Source organism: Staurois parvus, unplaced genomic scaffold, assembly GCF_062004578.1.
Source record: "Staurois parvus isolate SC_StPar_1 unplaced genomic scaffold, SC_StPar_1.0 ptg000145l, whole genome shotgun sequence".
In the NCBI taxonomy this organism is placed as follows: domain Eukaryota; kingdom Metazoa; phylum Chordata; class Amphibia; order Anura; family Ranidae; genus Staurois; species Staurois parvus.
This window is the reverse complement of record NW_028317941.1, coordinates 20,847,057-20,868,690: the sequence shown is the minus strand read 5'-3', so window position 1 is coordinate 20,868,690 and position 21,634 is coordinate 20,847,057. Positions and strand designations below refer to the sequence as shown.

At 46.1% G+C, this 21,634-nt stretch overlaps 1 long non-coding RNA gene across 1 annotated transcript; it reads right to left on the bottom strand.

Annotated features, from left to right (window-relative positions):
• Window positions 1-611: 611 nt before the first annotated feature.
• LOC149464962 (uncharacterized) lies at window positions 612-21,633 on the bottom strand. Its single transcript, XR_016312283.1, has 3 exons — window positions 21,476-21,633; window positions 1,962-2,077; window positions 612-961 (listed from the first exon to the last, which is right to left on the bottom strand). It is a non-coding gene; the product is annotated as an uncharacterized LOC149464962 (long non-coding RNA).
• Window position 21,634: the final 1 nt, after the last annotated feature.

The window sequence follows — 21,634 nt, the reverse complement described above, 5'->3', positions numbered from 1 at the left end:
ACCAGCTCCGTGATGTCGTCATGTAGGAGTGGAAGAGGACTCCAGTGGCAACCTGTGAAGCTCTGGTGAACTACATGCCCAAGAGGGTTAAGGCAGTGCTGGAAAATAATGGTGGCCACACAAAATATTGACACATTGGGCCCAAATTGGACATTTTCACTTAGGGGTGTACTCACTTTTGTTTTCAGCGGTTTAGACATTAATGGCTGTGTGTTGAGTTATTTTGAGTGGACAGCAAATTTACACTGTTATACAAGCTGTACACTCACTACTTTACATTGTAGCAAAGTGTCATTTCTTCAGGGTTGTCACATGAAAAGATATAAAATATTTACAAAAATGTGAGGGGTGTACTCACTTCTGTGAGATACAGTAGGTTGTTCTTTGATATCACTGAATAGGTAAATAGCTATTCCACTGATTTTACTAACGTTTATCAGGACAGGAATATGTCCGAGTCATGACTATTTTGAAACATAATGGCTATTACCTCAGTGTTAAGTGTCCTGTGAATCTGTGATTATTTCAAATATGATTGCCTCCATGTGACATTACTTTCAGTTGCCTGGAAAGACATAAAGGAAGAAGAGAGGGGCGCCAAACCGCTATAAATTTTAGCAAAAATAGTTTTATTAAAAAAAACTAGTTTTATTAAGTAGGCAATAAAAACAATAGTAATGCACTCACAAGTATGGACGGATTAAGGCATGTCTGGCAGTAAAAGTTCTGGACCCTGGATTAATAAATACTGGGTCGGGCAAACCGTTGGATCCGGAAAGGAGACCCACCACTGTAGGAGCTAGTGCAGCTGCCGAAAATGAGAGCTGCCTAAGCCACTCTAGCCAAAGCCGGAACCACAAGGAGCACCACAGGAACAGTACAATGACAGTGCTGTGAGATCCACCACCCGCAGAAGCACCTGGGATATGCGTTTCAGGAGTCAGCATCCCTTCTTGTGCTGCTATAATGGGAATTACAAGAGGATGATACTAAGTCAAAATCAGATATTAAGACTTGTTGCATTTAAAACTACATTTAATGATTTTTAAATGAAAACATGTACAACTGTATTACTGACACCTGGCCATACAGGAAGCTCTCATTTACACATGCGTTGGGGTAGTTAAAAAGACAGTCACACGCATTTTTTTTGGCCCAATTGCCCCTGGCCAAAATTGCTCCCCCTTAAGCTGCAAAGGCAGTGAATGGGGATGTACATGTGCTCAGAAAAAATCCCCCCATCATGCTCAGCGGGAAGTACTGCCTGCCGAATGTAGCATGTGACCGAATATTGTGGTGGTACAGGTTTTTAGGGGTGATAACAGGTGGTAAGGAGATGATATAATGCCTCCTTACCACTTGTCAAACACCAATTGAAGAGAGATCAACCACAGATCACTCTTCAGCAGGAAACATGAGTCTAAACAAGCCCTAAGAGAAATTTTCCGTTCTGCCTGCAGTGTATGGCCAACTTAACAGTCGGTTGCTGAAGTATAGCAACATCGAAATATACAGGATGTTTCTTATCAACTTTTCCTTCTTTGAAGTGACAGGCAGTCAGAACAGCTTTCACCAATTGTGTTTTGTGGATTGCAGTATCATGAAGGTTATAGTTGGACCCTTTGGACATCAATTAGGCCCTAGGTTCCCAACTAGATTGCCTTGTGGCTTTGGCCTCATGAATTCACCATTTCCCTGGCAGAGGGTAGGGTTGCCACCTCGTCCCTTTAAAACTGAACATGTATTAATTACACATGTTCTGTGGCTAATTTAACGCAGATAAGGCACTAAGGGAGTTTAATTACCACCTTAATCAGCCACAGAACCTGTGTAATTAATATGTGTTGGGTTTTTAAAGGGATGAGGTGGCGACCCTAGCAGGGAGCCCCATGCAACACTTTTGTTTCTGGGTCAATGATAACCCAGCTCTGTAAAAGCAATTCATAACATTATATCCATACCTCCTTGAGCTTCTAGGATTGAGACTTCACTTGTGGTGAGCAACTGATCACAGCTGATCCCTGAGATCTCTGCTCAGTCCTGCATGCACTGAGGGTCTAGCACATTTCTTTTTATCCTAAATGGGGGCAGATAAGATAAGATAGGAATGAAATGGAGACAATGTGGGCCACAATATAAATAACTGCCTGTGTGGTCAAGTAGAGGTACACCTTGAACTGACCAAGGCCCAGCCGTTCCCAAATGACAAAGGCTACACCTCAGAATCCTTACATAAATTTGCAGCTAAATTATTTGAGAAATGTTTTAGATCTCCTTTTTCCAGGACGAAGGCCGATTCACACCATGAACTGTACAGGAACGCACTGTGATTCACATGTGATCCGGGTGCATTTGAATGGGCTGAAATTGCACCAGACTGCACCAAAAGCAGTGCTTGTAGTCCTGTAGTCAGCCCCAACAATAATTTGGAGCACACTGGATTTCTGGAAGGTTAACAGATATTATTCTGGTCATACACTGATCAAAATTCAGCCAGTTCAGCAGGGACTGGCCAAATTTCAATTGGTTTTCGGCCATCCCCACTCGACAGAAGTCTTTTGAAGAAGCATATTGGAAACTTTTCTCAATCAGTGTTCTGACAGTAGCGGGAACAGAATACAATGACCTGGCGGGGGATTCCTTCATTTGCGTCAAAGGGGAAATTTTTAGTTTTTTCTTTTTTTGTTTAGCCCAATGGCTGAATGAAGAAAAAAAACTTACTGGGTATGAGCAGCTTTAACCGCTTCCTGACTGCCCTATAGCAGATATATATATATATATATATATATATATATATATATATATATATATATATATATATACGTGATTTTGCATTTCTGGGTAGGTGCCCCCTACCCACGCTGCCATTCGCGGCAGCGGCTGTCAATCACCGGGTCCCGGCCGGTGATTACTTGCTAGCACCTGGTGATTGCCAAGCATCTCTGATGGGGAGGAGAACTATATGTAAACAATACAGTTCTCCTCCCTGTCACCTTGTGCACGCTGCAAAGCACAGCCATCCAAAACAGTGTGGTTACAGTGAAGCATAGACACACAGACCCTAGTAAAACAGCACACAGTTAACCCCTTGATCTCCCCTCATGTTAACCCCTTCCTGCCCAGTGCCATTAGTACAGTGTCAGTGCTTTTTTTTTAGCACTGATCACTGTATTGGTGTCACTGGGGATGTCAGTGACATCAAGTCAGTTCCCCCAGTGTCAGAATGCCCACCGCAGTCCCGCTATAAGTCGCTGATTGCCGCCATTATTAGTAAAAATAGAAAAAAAACAAAACTAATTCCAGTATCTATACCGCCATTTGTAAATGCTATGACTTTCACGTAAACCAATTAATTTACACGTATTGGGATTTTAGCAAAAAGTCAAAAATATTGTTTTTTTCTCAAAATTGTCAGTCTTTTTTTTTATAGCGCAAAAAATAAAAACCGCACAGTCGATCAAATACCGAAAGAAAGCACAATTTGAGGGAAAAAATGGAATTAAATGTAATTTGGGTGCACTGTTGCATGACCGTGCAATTGTCAGTTAAAGTAACGCAGCGCCATAACACAAAAAATGGCCTGGTCAGGAAGGGGGGTTGTCACGGACTGCCAGTGCCTCTCCCATCCCCCGCCATATCACTCCACCCCTCCCTTCCCCCTTGCACATTCCGAGGTCTGTGGGGCTTCCATGGACAGGGCTGGGCCGGCCGTTGCCGAGGCAACCTAGCCGCGTCCCACATGGTCTTCAAAAGCCCCGCACAGGAAGCAGCCCTTCTCTCTCTGTTCCTGTCCATGCTGCTGGAATCATCTTGCTCCCAGAAAGATGCTGGGAGGCTCGGGTGAGGGGGACCGAGCCTCCCCAGCCATCCCCCCTGCGCACTCTGCAGACCCCCAAAAGGTCAGGACTGTAGCCCTCTGCAATACCCCTGGGTTGGGAGTCTCCACAGCTCTGCATGAGCCTTCCCCTCAAAGGTCAGACCCCACAGCTGAGACCCTGCAAGTCTGTAAGCCTGTCTACTGAGCACCCTTGCTGCTGCTGAGGGAGCCTGCATACTATCCGTGGCTGCGTGTCCCTGGAGGCTGTCTGCTGCTGAGTGCCCTGGGAGCTGCTGCTGAGGGACCCTGCACACTGTCCGTGGCTGCGTGTCCCTGGAGGCTGTCTGCTGCTGAGTGCCCTGGGAGCTGTTGCTGAGGGACCCTGCACACTGTCCATGGCTGTGTGTCCCTGGAAGCTGTCCGCTGCTGAGTGCCCTGGGAGCTGCTGCTGTCTGCTGATCGCTGGTTGTCCCTGGAACGCTTACTGCTGGTCGTCCCTGTCTGGAGCCGCCTGCCGCTGAGGGTCTGCAAGCTGCTTACCGTGAGTGTCCTGAACTGTCCCCGCTGTGTGCACCGACCACCCGTGTCCTGAACTATCCCCGCTGTGTGCACCGACCACCCGTGTCCTGAACTGTCCCTGTTGTGTGCACCGACCACCCGTGTCCTGAACTGTCCCCGCTGTGTGCACCGACCACCCGTGTCCTGAACTATCCCCGCTGTGTGCACCGACCACCCGTGTCCTGAACTGTCCCTGTTGTGTGCACCGACCACCCGTGTCCTGAACTGTCCCCGGAGTGTGCACCGACCACTTGTGTCCTGAACTGTCCCTGCTGTGTGCACCGATCACCCGTGTTCCGAACTGCCCCGCTGTGTGTGCACTGACCACCCGTGTCCTGATGGCATGCCCGGAGTATAGCTACCTGTGGTGCCCCTGAGTGCTTGAGCCATCGCTACCCGTTGAGTCCCCGTGAACCCAATGACCCTAGAAAGCTGGGTGGGAGCTGTGCTGAGGCCAGACTCCACAGCTAGAGTCCCGTTGAGTACCCTGCCCAGTGGTAGATTGCCGCCTGTTGCCCAAGACCCCTGCCCAGGGGTAGATTGCCGCCTGTTGCCCGAGACCCCTGCCCAGGGGTAGATTGCCGCCTGTTGCCCGAGGCCCCTGCCCAGTGGTAGGTTGCCGCCTGTTGCCCGAGGCCCCTGCCCAGTGGTAGGTTGCCACCTGTTGCCCGAGGCCCCTGCCCAGTGGTAGGTTGCCGCCTGTTGCCCAAGGCCCCTTCCCAGTGGTAGGTTGCTGCCTGTTGCCCAAGCCCCTGCCCAGGGGTAGATTGCCACCTGTTGCCCGAGGCCCCTGCCCAGTGGTAGGTTGCTGCCTGTTGCCCGAGGCCCCTGCCCAGTGGTAGGTTGCCGCCTGTTGCCCGAGGCCCTGCCCAGTGGTAGGTTGCCGCTTTTTGCCCGAGGCCCCTGCCCAGTGGTAGATTGCCGCCTGTTGCCCGAGGCCCCTGCCCAGTGGTAGGTTGCCGCCTGTTGCCCGAGTCTCCAATCCGCTGTCCAGTCACGGAGGGAGCTCGGCTGAGGCCCCAAGCCTATGGGGGAGACTGCCTGCCTGTCGCTGAAGACCCCCCATGCCTGGAATCGTCCCTGGTTTGCGCACACATCACCCTCCCTGCCATTTCCCCATTGAGTGTCTGTCCTTTTGTTGCTTCAATAAAGTTTTGTGTGTTCCCCATCTTCTCCGTGTGCTCTGTCCTGCCTATGCTTCCATTACAGTGGTAAATCCTCAGGAGGGTAAGTGGTTAAAAGAGAAATGTACTTAGTTTTTTTTTTTTTTTTTTTTAGAAATAATACCTAGGTGGATTCAGCATCAGTCCGATGCTGCATCTGTCCCCCACTGGCTCTAGGACCGAGTGCTCTGTGAGCATAGAGCTGGTGACTGGTTTTCACCCCCACCTTCCCAAGCTCATTGGAGCCCTGGGCTGTAGAGGGGGCAAGAGCAGGAGCGGCTAAGCCAGCTGCCATTCCAGACATCTGGGTGGATCCCGACTTTAAAGTCAGGAACTTTCCCCAGCCTGGACCGGTTGAATGGCATCAGCAGACAGTGGACTTTAGCCCTCGGCTAAAAACGAGTCATCAGCGTGCAGAACAAGCTTTGGCTCCACTTCTCCTTTATGTTTCCTGGTACATTTATGAAAGGAAGCACTAAATAAGATACATGCATAAGAACTGTTTGTGGAAAGTAAATATATTTCTCCATTAGTGGATACAGAGTTTTGTAGTGTCTTTTGAATGGAGCCCCATTTGTACAATGGCATTTAGGCTTGATTGGACAGTAAGCATGGGGTGTTGATTATGATAAGTTGCTTTATGCATTCAAATTAGGATCTTGCTTTATGAGGCGAGGTATTTATATATCCTTCCTAGATGACTCCTACTGATTTCTGTAGTGCAGTTCATTGTTTCGGGATGACAGGGTAATAGTTGTTGTTGAACTTTTTCCAAGGCTCAAAGGTCTGGTTTGGCTCTGCTAAGACTTGATACACACCTTAATGCTTTCAAACCTGCATTTTCACAGCCATTTCAGAGCTGTGAAAGGCATTCGTTTTCAGAAGACTTTCCCTGTACTCAGCATTAAATGTGTCAGAATTGCAGAATGCTAGATTTTTTTAAGGAAAAATAACTATTTTTAGGTATACATGTAAATTGGATCTGCTTAATGGCAATTTTCTTATCAATGTGTATTAATATTTTACAGTGTATAATTTGTAATTGTATTTGTACATGGTGGCTCAGAGGATGGATATGATTGTAGAATACAGAGGATGGAGATGATGGAATATATCTGCTGTACTGTATGAGGATGGGTTGGGTGTTGGAGGTATTTTGGGGTATTTTAATAATTTCATCTCCTTCTGCACTCTTTATTGGGGTGAGATGAGGGGGCAGACAAAGAGAAGGGAGAGCAGTGAAAGTCCATAAAGGGGGAGGGGGAAAGAGACCCCCCCCACACACACACACACAATGACGGGAAGATGCCTCCAGAGGTGAGTGTTGGAATAGGGAGTACAGAGATGAGTGGTGGAATGGGGAGGGGGGGTGCAGAGGTGAGTGGCAGAATGGGAAGTACAGAGATGAGTGGTGGAAAGGGGGGGTGCAGAGATGAGTAATGGAATGGGGGGTACAGAGGTGAGTGATGTACAGAGATGAGTGGTGGAAAGGGGAGGGGTGCAGAGATGAGTAATGGAATGGGTGGTACAAAGGTGAGTGATGGCCCGCCGCCTTCCTCAGTCGGGACTATGTCACTGACTGGAGATCTGGACATGGACTTTGGAGGAGAACCTGGTGAAGATGACAGAAGTGGTAATGAGAGGACTGTGCCTGACTGCCCTTCTTCGAGCCAGCAATGGAGGAGGTCAGTGACAGGCAGCTCCCCTCAGTGACAGCAGTTTCTCCTTATATCAGTAACGCTCTCTTACTTTAGTGTATTAACTCTGCGGAAGGTTGTCTGTTTCCGGAATTCCTGCTTACATCAGTTTGTAGGATTTCCCCTTACAGTGCACAGGGGAACTCTGCAGACCCTGATGTAAAGGGGACCTCTGTGGACTCATGTAAGAGAGAACTTTGTGGACTGTGATGTAAAAGAGAACTCTGTGGAGTCTGATATTTAGGGGAGCTCTGTGAACCCTTATGTAAGGGGGGGCTCTGGTGACCAGAGTCTGCAGCATTCCCCCTTACATCAGAGTCCTCAGAGTTCTCCTTTACATCAGGCCCCGCATAGTTTCCTTTTACAGCAGGGTCCGTAAAATTCTCCCTTGCACCGTAAAAAGGAACCCTGCAAAATCTGATGTAAAGGTGAACTCTGTACTGGGTTATATTAACCTGAATTTCATGTAAATGGAGAAATACATTTTTGGCTTTTGTTATGCCTTAAACAAATTGCTAATAGCACTAACGACATGTTTGTAGCTTAAATATTAATATTTGCACTGACGCCTCTTGCAATCCATGCAGAGCTCAGACTGAGGGAAAGAGAATCAGCACAAAGAGCCACCAAGCTGTTGTAGTGAAAGGAGGATCAGTGGTGTATTTAGGTTTTGTGCTGCCCTAGGCAACACAAAAATCATCTGCCCCCACAGACATGGGCCAACACTCCCCCCCTTCCCCCTCCCGTGGAGAGAGCCTGACATTGACCTACAGCACCCCTGCCCCCCACACGGGAAAGCCTTCCACTACCCCCCCCTCCCCAGTGATAGGGAGAAAGACACTCATCTTCACACCCCCAGACATCGCCGGGAATGAGAGTCAGGTTCTGCATACACCATCAAGCAGCCCGCAGCCTCTCTCAGATCCCACCTGGTTCCCATGGCGCGCATGTCCCTTCTTCAAGGGGGAGCTGCTGCCCCCCTGAAATATGCCGCCCTAGGCAAATGCCTTGATTTCCTTGTGATAAATACGCCCCAGAGGAGGATGCAGATAGGAGTAGACAGCATGACAGAGAGATGAGATTATCGGTGTGCTGCTACCATTTCACTGTCTAGTCTCAGGGTGGGGGTTGGGAAGAGATTTATAAGTAATAAGGAAACCATAGCAAAGAAAAGTCCAGTCCCCTCAACCGCCAGGCAGGACTGTGCTGTGTGGTACAGCTGTGTAAATCTCAGGACTGGATAGACAAAAATGCAAATCCTTTGGCAGGTAGAACAGGTATCAGGTATATCATCTGTGTATTAGCTGCTTGCCTGTAATTCAGCTTGAATGCTACTGCCTACAATGGCATTTTCGACAATTTTGGACTTCTAACTTTGTGACAGCAGTTTGGAGAAGGTCCTTTTCTGTTCTAGTATAACTGTCCATAAATCCGTAAATTCATGGCGTGTCATGTTTTTTGTGAAGAACTTTGAATGGCCTGCACAAAGCACTGACCTCAATCCTACCAAACATTTGGGATGAATTGGAAATTTGATTGCAAGACAGGTCTTCTCACCCAAGAACAGTACTGGACCTCATAATTATAAATTTCTAAATTGGCCACAATTCCCACAAACATTTAAAAAAACTTGTGGAAAGCTTTCTCAGAAAAGTGGCGGCTGTTATAAACACAGGGGGGGTGCCAACTCCATATTAATGCCCATGGTTTTGGAATGGGATGTCCAATAAGCTCATACAGATTCAATGTTTAGTCTTCATAACGTTTTGGCCATATACTGTACACTATATTCTCCCTTTAGCATATTGTTTATCAATACAAATAGTAGTTCCCATTGCATAGAATGTGGCTTACGGCATTTTTTATATGCATCACAAACTTCATCCAGAGGAATCATCCTTTGCTATAAACGTGGCCTAATACATGAATCCATTGAAAGGGGTTTTCTCAATACATGAAAAATAATTGTGTTTTCATGCAAGTTTTGCCTCTTGCACATGGGGCCATCTAGCCGTATTGTGTCATTCCCAGTGTTTTAGTATGACCAAGAGGGACAGGTTTTTAGGGCCCTGGGCATTCAGGAATGAAGGTCCAGAATGCAGGTCTTCTGCTTTCCACACCTTTGTCCCTGAATTCACAGGGTTCTAAATGCTGGTACCACCTGATACAGCAACCAGCCCCATCAAGCTACAGTCTGCTATAGACTTTGACAGGCTGACTATATATTTTTTTTTTTTTTGTTTTGCAATTTTGTGACATGCTACTTCTTCTGGGGTTGGGGGAGATAGCAGTGTGTACAGAAACCTGAATGTCAGCTTATCGTTAGTAACAGGAAAAAAGTATATTTAGAATCAGTATATTTAGAATACGTTAAAGGCTGCAGGTACTGCAGGTCCTGCAGGCAAAGAGGGTTAAAAATATGCCCAGTCATCCTTCCAGTTGCAGATGGGAGTTAATAAGGTACACAACTAGTTGGTTAACTGCACATGAACATGTGCAAAATTGCATGAAACACAGCAAAAACAAATTCATCATTAATGGCACCCAAAATGTGCCAAGCACAGTTGGTCAAGTGCAAAAAAATGTGCTGATAAAAAACATGCGAAGCTCAAAACGATACTTGAGCTTATTTGCTGTTTTTGTCACATGTAGGGCAGCACATTGAAATGAATGACAACACACAAAACACATATGTCTGATGCCTGGCATCACACCACAGTAGTGTGAAAAGGGGACTGAAAGTCCAACAAAAATTCAGTAAAAACAAAATTGAATCTTCTGATGATCACTGAGCCCTTGAGGACAGATCTTTATATTAACTACAGTTGTGTTCAAAATAATAGCAGTGTGTTGAAAAAAGTGAATAAAGCTCAAAATCCTTCTAATAGCTTTTATTTCCATACACACAAATGCATTGGGAACACTACACATTCTATTCCAAATCAAAACATGAAGAAAAATATATCAAATTTGTGTTTTTCCTCTAAAAAAAATTGAAGAAAAGTGAATATTAGACTGTTCAAAAAATAGCAATGTTTGTATTCTTCTTTATAAACTCAAACATTCACTATATAAACTAAAAAAAGTTTGAAGATTTTGCTTTCCTTTGAATCACTTAATTAATATTTAGTTGTATAAGCACTGTTTCTGAGAACTGCTGTACATCTGTGTTGCATGGAGTCAACCAACTTCTGGCACCTGTGAACAGGTATTCCAGCCCAGGATGATTGGACTACATTCCACAGTTCTCTATTTCTTGGTTTTGCCTCAGAAACTGCATTTTTTATGTCACCCCACAAGTTTTCTATTGGATTAAGATCCGGGGATTGGGCTGGCCACTCCATAACGTCAATCTTTTTGGTCTGGAACCAAGATGTTGCACGTTTACTGGTGTGTTTGGGGTCTTTGTCTTGTTGGAACACCCATTTCAAGGGCATTTCCTCTTCAGCATAAGGCAGCATGACCTCTTCAAGTATTCTGATGTATTCAAACTGATCCATGATCCCTGATATGCGATAAATAGGCCCAACACCGTAGTATGAGAAACATCCCCATATCATGATGCTTGCGCAACCATGCTTCACTGTCTTCACAGTGTACTGTGGCTTGAATTCAGTGTTTGGGGGTCGTCTGACAAACTGTCTCCGGCCACTAGACCCAAAAAGAACAATCTTACTTTCATCAGTCCACAAAATGTTGCGCCATTTCTCTTTAGGCCAGTCAATGTGCTCTTTGGCAAATTGTAACCTCTTCAGCACGTCTTTTTTTCAACAGTGGGACTTTGTGGGGGCTTCTTGCAGATAGCTTGGCTTCACATAGGCGTCTTCTAATTGTAACAGTACTCACAGGTAACTTTAGACCTTCTTTGATCTTCCTGGAGCTGATTGTTGGCTGAGTCCTTGCCATTTTGGCTATTCTTCTATCCATTTGAATGGCAGTTTTTAGCTTTCTTCCACGTCTTTCAGGTTTTGGTTGCCATTTTAAAGCATTTGCAATCATTTTAGCTGAGCAGCACTTCTGCACTTCTTTATATGTTTTCCCCTCTCCAATCAACTTTTTAATCAAGCTACGCTGTTCTGAACAATGTCTGGAACGACCCATTTTCCTCAGAATTTCAGAGAGAAATGCACTGTAAACGGCATGTACAACATTTGCTGCCTTCCTTCCTTAAATAAGGGCAATAATTGCCACCTGTTTTTCAAAGAATGAAGGACCTCACTAATAGAACTCCACACTGCTATTATTTTGAACATGCCCCTTTCAATTAGTGATTCAATTACACAGAATCAGCAGCATGCATGTCATGACTGTTGGGTCTGTTGGATTTCTATTACTCTACTACACCTGCTAGTAAATTATTTGCCATGTAGAAATATCATTTCTACCAAAAACAGTGATTGATCAGGTTAGTGATGTCTGACTGCTATTATTTTGAACACAACTGTATATGCCAGCGGTTCTCAACCTGGGGGTCGCGACCCCTTTGGGGGTCGAACGACCATTTCCCAGGGGTCGCCTAAGACCATCGGAAAACATATTTCCAATGGTCTTAGGAACCGAGACACCGCTGCTCTGTCTCGCGATCTGTGGGCGGGATGATATGCTGCCCCTGTAACCTGGCCACACCTCCGGGATCACTCAAAAGCTCCGCCTCCTCGCCGCTGATTGGCCACCAGAACTGTAGCTCAGGAGAGGCACACAGGCGGCCAATCACCGGCGAGGAGGTGGAGCTTGGAGAGGAGGAGCCGAGCGGCAGAGCGCGCAGATCGAAGAAGAACGAGGGAGCTGCAGGACCGAGTGAAGAGGAGAGAGGCCAGAGAAGGAAGACAGCTGACAGGTAAGTGCAAATTTTGCTTCTGCAGGCTGTAGATGGGAGAGGGAGAGAGCGAGCCCAGGCTGGAGCAGGGGTCAGCAAGGTAAGTATCATTGGTGTCAGTGGGAGGATAGTGCCCCATCATTTGTGTCACTAATACCAACGATGGGGCACTATTCCTCCCCCCACTGACACCAACGATAGGCACTATTCCTCCCCCCACTGACACCAACGATAGGCACTATTCCTCCCCCCACTGACACCAACGATGGGGCACTATTCCTCCCACTGACACCAACGATGGGGCACTATTCCTCCCACTGACACCAACGATGGGGCACTATTCCTCCCCCCACTGACACCAACGATGGGGCACTATTCCTCCCCCCACTGACACCAACGATGGGGCACTATTCCTCCCCCCACTGACACCAACGATGGGGCACTATTCCTCCCCCCACTGACACCAACGATGGGGCACTATTCCTCCCCCCACTGACACCAATGATAGGCACTATTCCTCCCACTGACACCAACGATGGGGCACTATTCCTCCCACTGGCACCAATGATAGGCACTATTCCTCCCCCCACTGACACCAACGATGGGGCACTATTCCTCCCCCCACTGACACCAACGATGGGGCACTATTCCTCCCCCCACTGACACCAACGATGGGGCACTATTCCTCCCCCCACTGACACCAACGATGGGGCACTATTCCTCCCCCCACTGACACCAACGATGGGGCACTATTCCTCCCCCCACTGACACCAATGATAGGCACTATTCCTCCCCCCACTGACACCAACGATGGGGCACTATTCCTCCCCCCACTGACACCAATGATAGGCACTATTCCTCCCACTGACACCAATGATGGGGCACTATTCCTCCCACTGATACCAATGATGAGGCACTATTCCTCCCACTGATACCAATGATGGGGCACTATTCCTCCCACTGACACCAATGATGGGGCACTATTCCTCCCACTGATACCAATGATGGGGCACTATTCCTCCCACTGACACCAATGATGGGGCACTATTCCTCCCACTGACACCAATGATGGGGCACTATTCCTCCCACTGACACCAATGATGGGGCACTATTCCTCCCACTGACACCAATGATGGGACACTATTCCTCCCACTGACACCAATGATGGGACACTATTCCTCCCACTGATACCAATGATGGGGCACTATTCCTCCCACTGACACCAATGATGGGGCACTATTCCTCCCACTGACACCAATGATGGAGCACTATTCCCCCCACTGACACCAATGATGGGGCACTATTCCTCCCACTGACACCAATGATGGGGCACTATTCCTCCCACTGATACCAATGATGGGGCACTATTCCTCCCACTGACACCAACGATGGGGCACTATTCCTCCCACTGACACCAATGATGGGGCACTATTCCTCCCACTGACACCAACGATGGGGCACTATTCCTCCCACTGACACCAATGATAGGACACTATTCCTCCCACTGATACCAACGATGGGACACTATTCCTCCCACTGACATCAGTGATGGGGCGCTATTCCTCCCACTGATACCAATGATGGGGCACTATTCCTCCCACTGATACCAATGATGGGGCACTATTCCTCCCACTGACACCAATGGCGGGACACTATTCCTCCCACTGATACCAACGATGGGACACTATTCCTCCCACTGACTCCAATGATGGGGCGCTATTCCTCCCACTGATACCAATGATGGGACACTATTCCTCCCACTGATACCAATGATGGGGCGCTAGTCCTCCCACTGATACCAATGATGGGGCACTATTCCTCCCACTGATACCAATGATGGGGCGCTAGTCCTCCCACTGATACCAATGATGGGGCACTATTCCCCCCACTGACACCAATGATGGGGCACTATTCCTCCCACTGACACCAATGGCGGGACACTATTCCTCCCACTGATACCAACGATGGGACACTATTCCTCCCACTGACTCCAATGATGGGGCGCTAGTCCTCCCACTGATACCAATGATGGGACACTATTCCTCCCACTGCAAAATTACAGTTCTGAAGTAGCAACGAAAATAATTTTATGGTTGGGGGTCACCACAACATGAGGAACTGTATTAAGGGGTCGCGGCGTTAGAAAGGTTGAGAACCACTGGTATATGCAGTGCTGCTCTAGTTGGCTAGAACGTTTCAGCCAATGAAGCAACCTGTCTCAGTCAGTTGATCAGGCATAATACCCTTACCCCCGGGTCACATCAAGCCCGACTTTGAAATCATGCGACTTACAGCGAAGTCGCACGATTTCAAAGTCGGGTGAGATGCCGATTTCAGGTGCGATTTGCAAGACATCTGACACAAATGTCTATGCAAATCGCACCAAAAGTAGTACATGTACTACTTTAGAAATCGGTGTGGCTTCGACCAAGTTGGAACCGCACCGATATCACCGCTGTAATTGCAGACAATAGGGTGCAACTTGGCATATGGTTTGCAAATCGCATGCCATGTCGCACCTGATGTGATTGGGTTGTAACATAATTTCCCTATTTGGGCACACACCGAAGGCCCCTTTCACACGGGATCCGATCAGGTCCACCTGTCAGTTTTTCAGGAGGACTTGATCGGATGGCCTATATATCCCTGTGGACCGGGGTGGGGGGGGGTTGTAAAAGGACCTCTCCAGCTAGATGCATCGGAAGGCGGCTAGGTATTAACAGACATCTGGTTAGTTTACACCTGGTTGCCCATCAGCAGACAGATCCCCTGCTCAGCAAATCAGATTTTGCCCCATGTGAAAGGGGCCCATTAACAGTACACCATATGCTGTAATTGAATTATGTGCATAAGTGAGCTTTAGCCCTGGTTCACACTGATGCAGTGCAGAATTCGAATCAGAATCGCACCTCGTTCATGTGAACCGCTGCGGGTGTGTAAGTTAACAACACCCCGAAAGCGGTCCACAAAACGCGGTGCGTTGGGCAGAATCGGATCGCTTAGGTGTGAATACCCATGCGATCCGATTCTAGTGTGGACCAAAAAAAAGGGTCCTGCACGTTTTTGGTGCAGGTACGGTGCGAATAGAACCATACAAAATGTATGGCTCCAATCGCACCGCACACAAATCGCATGTGATTTGCACAGGATTGCAGTGTAGTTCCTGTGCGAATCACATGCGATATACAGCAATGCATTAATGTGAACCCAGACTAAGTGCCATTTGTTGTGAATGCACCTTTAAAATGTACTTGTACTGCAATGCATTACAGAGCAGAACAACCATGCATGTTACAATACGGAAAAATACAGCCTGATCCATTTATTTTTAGGGCTTTTCTGTGTTTTTTTCAGCAGCCCTTGAACTCTCCCTAATGTTTTCCTATGTGTCCATGTACACATCATCGTTTACAGTTGTTTACAGGCAGTTGAGTTTACAGTCGTTTACAGGCAGTTGAGTTTACAGTCGTTTTTTGAACGCAGAAAACTTGCGTTCAGCAGTAGATTTTATCAGCATTTCAAACGTAAAATGCGTGTAAACGCGGCTAACCACGTTTATAAGCGTTTGTGTTTGAAATGTTTTTTTTAACTCCTCCATTTCCAGATGCTGTCCAGAGCCTTTTTTATCATGAAAAATGCATGCAAAGCGTTTTCCCAGTACTCAAATGGACCTAGCACACCATACTTTGAGGTTTTGCATGAAAAAAAATATTTTAGACACTGCTGCAATAATTTCTGCACAGAAATGAGCTGAAACACATCCAAACACCACAAAAAAAAAATAAGACAGCTAATCTCAACAAATACTGCTCTCTATGCTTCTGCTCTCTCTCTCTGTTTCTCCCAAAATGTCTAAAATAGTTAATTTTTTACTGTTTTTCAGTGCATTCTGGGCATTTTGGAAGGTCTCCTGAGGTTATCTTCTAAACGCAAACGCTCATAAATGCGCAGAAACGCGGTATACAAACATGGCTAAACAGACGGTTTTTAACCTACGTTTTCCAGCAGTCAGTTTCCATCGTTCAGAAGTGTCCCCTGTACATGGGGCCTTAAATGGCTGTTTAGTGGAGCACTCTACAACATGCGGCCATGCGCAACAATACGTGCACTACAGCACAGTGTGCTGTGAACTCGTCCTAAACCTGACACTGAAAAGCTTTGAGGCATGCAGTATGAGACTTTATTAATCCCCCTTGTGTTAGTACATTATTACCATCATGCATGCCTGTAGGGAGGGTGGGTCAGTACCTCCAGACTCCTTAACTGCTTCTACCATAACTGTTCAATTCTGCAGTCAGTGTGATTTTAAGTAAGCAGTGTTTTTTTTTAACTCTAACTCTTTAACGCTTGAAATAACAGGTTGCGGAAGTAACCTGTAATTTCTAGCGCTCTCAAGGGTATTGCCGAAGGATGACAGCTGTCAGCACTGGATAACCCTTTCACTCCAAAATGGAGTTGGTGCACTGCCATCCCCATTTGGTGCCTTGAATAGAATGGATTGAACTTGACATTTTATTTTTTAAATGGCAAAATATGTTTTTATTTTATTGACTATATTATTCATAATATAAACACATGATGGTGGATCTTTACAATATTACTACTTTATTTATGGGGCTCCAAAAATCTTCTGAATACTGAACAATTTCTTTCCCTTGATTGTAAGAGATAATTTGGGCTGAAGTAAAATCTGCCTATGTATGAGGAGGCCAGGACAAAGTTCATTGCAGGTGTCCACAGACAATAATGTATAATCTGTTTTCAACAGGCCTGGTGGAGCCCTTGTAAAAGATTAAAGGAAGCCAAAGCTGGTGAATGAAGTAACTAAACAACACATTCCTGCACTTCCACTTGACATTGCATTGTGCTCCCCTAACAACCCCTCCCCCACCTCCTGTTTACCACATTGTAGCCTGTTCAGCACTCCTTCCCAAAGCCATAAAAACATTATTGAGGAAACTTAGGTGCGTGTCAGATTGGTTCCATCTTTGTTGATACCTCCCAAGAAAAAAACATTCTTAAAGTGGACTAAACGTCACCAGTGTCAGATTTTTCCCCACAAATCTACCAGTTGCATTCACTGAACTGATTAACGAGTCTACAGAAGGAAAAGCATTTGGGGCTCATACACCTACAATGTTGGCCTAAATTGCTCGCTCAGAATTCCAGATGGAACACATTCAAGCCAGCTGCTCTTTGGGGCCCATTCACAGGCTGTAGAAGCAGGTCACTGCTCTGCCCTTTTACTGAAGATCTTTGAAGCAGATGTGACAGTCTCCTATAGCTGACAATCCAACCCCTCAAGGGTTAACGCAGACATAGACATCATCGAGCAGGGAAATTTATTCCTCTGCGTTTTGCAGCTGCTGAAGTGCACGCTTGCATTAACCCCCAATGTGCCTTGAGTGACAGCTCTGTACAGGGACTGTCACATATGCTTTAGGCCTGTTTATCTGCAGCAGAAGGGCAAAGAGGAGGCTTGCATCTAGAGACACCCTTTGTGCCTGTTTCCACCAACATTTCTTGGCAGAAATATAAGCATTTGATCTACGCTGTGATTCTTCCAGGAGCCTTAGGCCTCTTTCACACAGATCCACAGCACAGGTACAGCGCAGTGTACTTGCATTTTTTGTGAGGGTTATAGACACTTTGCTATAGACTCCCATTAGATCGGCAGATTTTGGTGCATTTTCTGAAAGCTCTCCAAAAATCCTGCATGCAATGTAATGAAAGTCTACGGCAAACTGTGGATAACACTGAAAAAAATGCAAGTACACTGTGCTGCACCCATGCTGCGGGAAACCACAGCGGATCAGTGTGAAAGGGTGCTTAAAGCGGAGTTCCACTCACTCTGTAAAAAAATCAAAGTCAGCAGCTACAAAAACTGTAGCTGCTGACTTTTAAAAATTAGCCATGTCCCATGATCCCACGTTGCCCCCGCCGCAGCTGTTTCACCGACCATCCTGTATTCCAGGCGCCGGTATCTCGAGTAGTGCTGTGCTTCCTTAATGGCCCCATTGTCTCCTGGGACCTGTCACGTGTCCCACAAAACATCCAGGGAGGGAGGGTAGGAGGACAACTTCCGTTTCCGATCGCCTAGGCGATGGCAGCGGAAGTGGGAGCGGGTACCTGTCAAATTCGGGTACCTGTCCCCCCCCCTTGCTCCCTAAGGGTGCCAATCCTTAACATGGAATAGAAGACCAATCTTTAAAGCAGAACGTCCCATTTTGGGTGGAACTCTGCTTTAACCACTTGTCTACTGGGCACTTCTACCCCCTTCCAGCCCAGGCCAATTTTCAGCTTTCAGTGCTGTCGCACTTTGAATGACAATTGCGCAGTCATGCAGCATTGTACCCATATTAAATTTTTATAATTTTTTTCACACACATATAGAGCTTTCTTTTGGTGGTATTTAATCGCCACAGTGTGTTTTATTTTTTGCGCTATAAACAAAAAAAGCAAAAAATTTATATTATTAAATTTTTATTATAAAATTTTGCACACAGGTAATTTTTCTCTTTCACGGATGTGCATTGATGAGGCTGCACTGATAGGCACTGATGAAGTGGCACGGATAGGCAGCATTGATGGGCACTGATAGGAGGCACTGATAAGTGGCCATGGATGTCGTCCCAGAACCATACAACCATGCTGTAGCCATCCTTATAGCGCAGTTTGGAACTGGTTAAAGTGGAATTGAATACGAAAAAAAATTGCAAACAGGCAGGCTCTTTACTGCAGAAGAGACATGCAGGGGGAGATTTACTAAAACTGGTGCACACAGAATCTGGTGCAGCTGGGCATAGTAACCAATCAGCTTCTAACATCCAATGCGGTAAAAGGCCTGTCACTGCACATAGTGTGAATTGACCCTAAAACCTAGAAGCTGATTGGTTAGCACAGCTGCACCAGATTCTGTGTGCACAAGTTTTAGTAAATATCACCTGCAGTGTCTCTTCTGCAATAAAATCAACTTACCTGGCTGTTTGCAATCCTCCACAAAAAGTAACGGAGCTGCGCAGTTTACATTTCTGGCAAAGCGCCAGTGTGCTGGGATGAATGACTTCCGCACATGCATGGGAGTGACGTCACCCCGCACCAGCAAATCAATATAGCCGAAGACCGGCACCTAAAAGAAGCTGGGAGAAGGTGCTGGTGAGGGAACTCATGGGCATTTGACTGTTGGATCATGGGTGAGTATTTCTGCCTTTTTCCGCTTTAAGCTGGCGACACACTAGTACAATTTTTTTTCCAATTTTTTTTTCTCAAAACATTCCGATTTCTAAAGGTTAGTGGGGGCAAACTGACGATCGGTTTCAACCATAGTGATGAGAAAATTCAAAGGAGCAAGATGGAAAACTTTTCTTGAACAAAAAAAATTCTAATTGTGAGCCTGCGTTCACAATGATGCGGTGCGGAATGTGCAGCGTGTTCTGTGCGAATTCTGCACCGCATCACAATCACACTCCGTTCATGTGAACCGCTGCTGGTGTGTATGTTAACAACACCCTGAAATCGGTCCGCAAAACGTGGTGCGATGTGCAGAATTGCATTGCATGGGTGTGAATACCCATATGATCTAGTGCGGACCAAAAAAAGGGTCCTGCACCTGTCCGGTGCGGATGGGGTGCGATTTGAGCCATACAAACTGTACGGCACTGCACAGAATTTGCAAGTGATTTGCACAGGAATGCGGTGCGGATCCTGTGCGAATCACATGCGATATACCGCATCGCTTATGTGTGAACCCAGCCTGAATTTGATTTTTATGCAGAAATAATTATACATTGTAATGCACGTTTTAGGAATAAAATAAACTTGTTTAACCACTTGTCAACCCACCGCAGTACATTTACTGTGGTGGCACGCGCGGCCACAGTCACATATAAATATATACGTGATTTGTCCTCTTTCCGGGTTTGGGGCATGTCCCCTGCCAACCTGTGCTGTGATTGGATATAGCACAAGTTTGGCAGCTGATTTCAGCCAATGATTTTGGCTGAAGTCAGCTGATTGGCTGTGTCCATCACACATAGAGTTCTGTGTTTACAAAACACAGAACTCTGTGTACAGGTAACAGCGATATGGCTGTTTTTTTTCTCCCTGCAAAGCAGGGAGAAAAAACATCCAGATAGTAAAGTAAAAGCAGCACATATTACAAATTGTTAGATACACAATTAACCCTTTGATTGCCCCAAGATGTTAACCCCTTCCCAGCCAATGTGATTAGTACAGTGACGGTGTACAGGATCAGCACTGATCACTGTATTAGAGTCACTATTGATGTCAGTGTCAGTTAGTCAGTTAGTGTACCTCCCAGCCAGTGTCAGCTAGCACCAGATTGCCCACACTACCATTGTGCACACAGTCCCACTATAAGTTGCTGATCACCGCCATTACCAGCATACCATCAGGGCTGCCTAAATTCCAGTATATATGTCATAGCTTGTAGAGGCTTTAACTTTTGCAGAAACCAATTACATTTTTTTATTAGATATGTTTTATAACATAAATTAGAAAATATTGTTTTTTCCAAAATGTTTGGTCTATTTTCATTTATATATATTAAAAAATAAAAAAACGCAGTGATAATCAAATACCACCTAAAGAAAGCTCTATTTGTGTTGAAAAAAATTATAAAAATTTAATTTGGGTACAGTGTTGAATGACCGAGCAATTGTCAGTTAAAGTAGCGCAGTGCTGAACAACAAAAAAATGCTCTGGTCATAAAGAGGGTAAAACCTTCCAGAGGTCAAGTGGGTAATACAAAGAATGAGGTTAGGTAAGCTAGTTTGTTTGGACAAACCTGGAAGGCAACTGTCAGTGCCAGCCCAATCAGCTGTGGCTGTGGCATTCCTTGCCCATCAGCCTAAAGTGTGGGGATGCTTGTGACATCATTGTGGCAATATTTAGTCAGTGTCATTGACCGAACCCAAGCTCATCCCTATGTAATACGCTTGGGATTCCACCCAAGTAGCAGGTATGGATGAAATTTTAAGGGCTTTTAAACAAAATGAGTTGTCTAAACAAAATTCCACTGGTGTTCAGTCAGCCTAAGGACCATGTCACATAAGCCTTCTTATCAATTGCAACAACTTGCCAGTGAAGAGATTGCTAACAAGTCACGTACCTATCTAAATGGAGTCAGATCTTCTCTAGGCAGTGAGATGTCACTCCTTTTCAGCTCCCTTTCTTGCTAGGGAGATTCGTCAGCGTTCAGGACCAAAGAGTTAGAGATTCCTTAGAGGTAAACCGAAGCCTCTACTGGATGATTCTGCTGCTGGCAATCTATCACTGGCAGCAGAATTGCCCAAATGACATCAGTCTTGAAAGGTCTGAAGTTTCAATTAGACAAATGGGGCCTTAAAGTGATTGTAAAGATAAAATAAACAAGAAAAAAACAAACAAACATGTCTATGCTTACCTGCTCTGTGCAATTGAATTGCACAGATGGCTGCAAACCTCCTCTTCTCGGGTCCCACAGGCACTCCTGGCCCCTCCTCTCTGTCCAGTGCCCCCATGGGGGCACTTGTGTTCTCGCTCCCGAGCCTCACTGCTGCGGCCATTGACAGACCGTGAGACC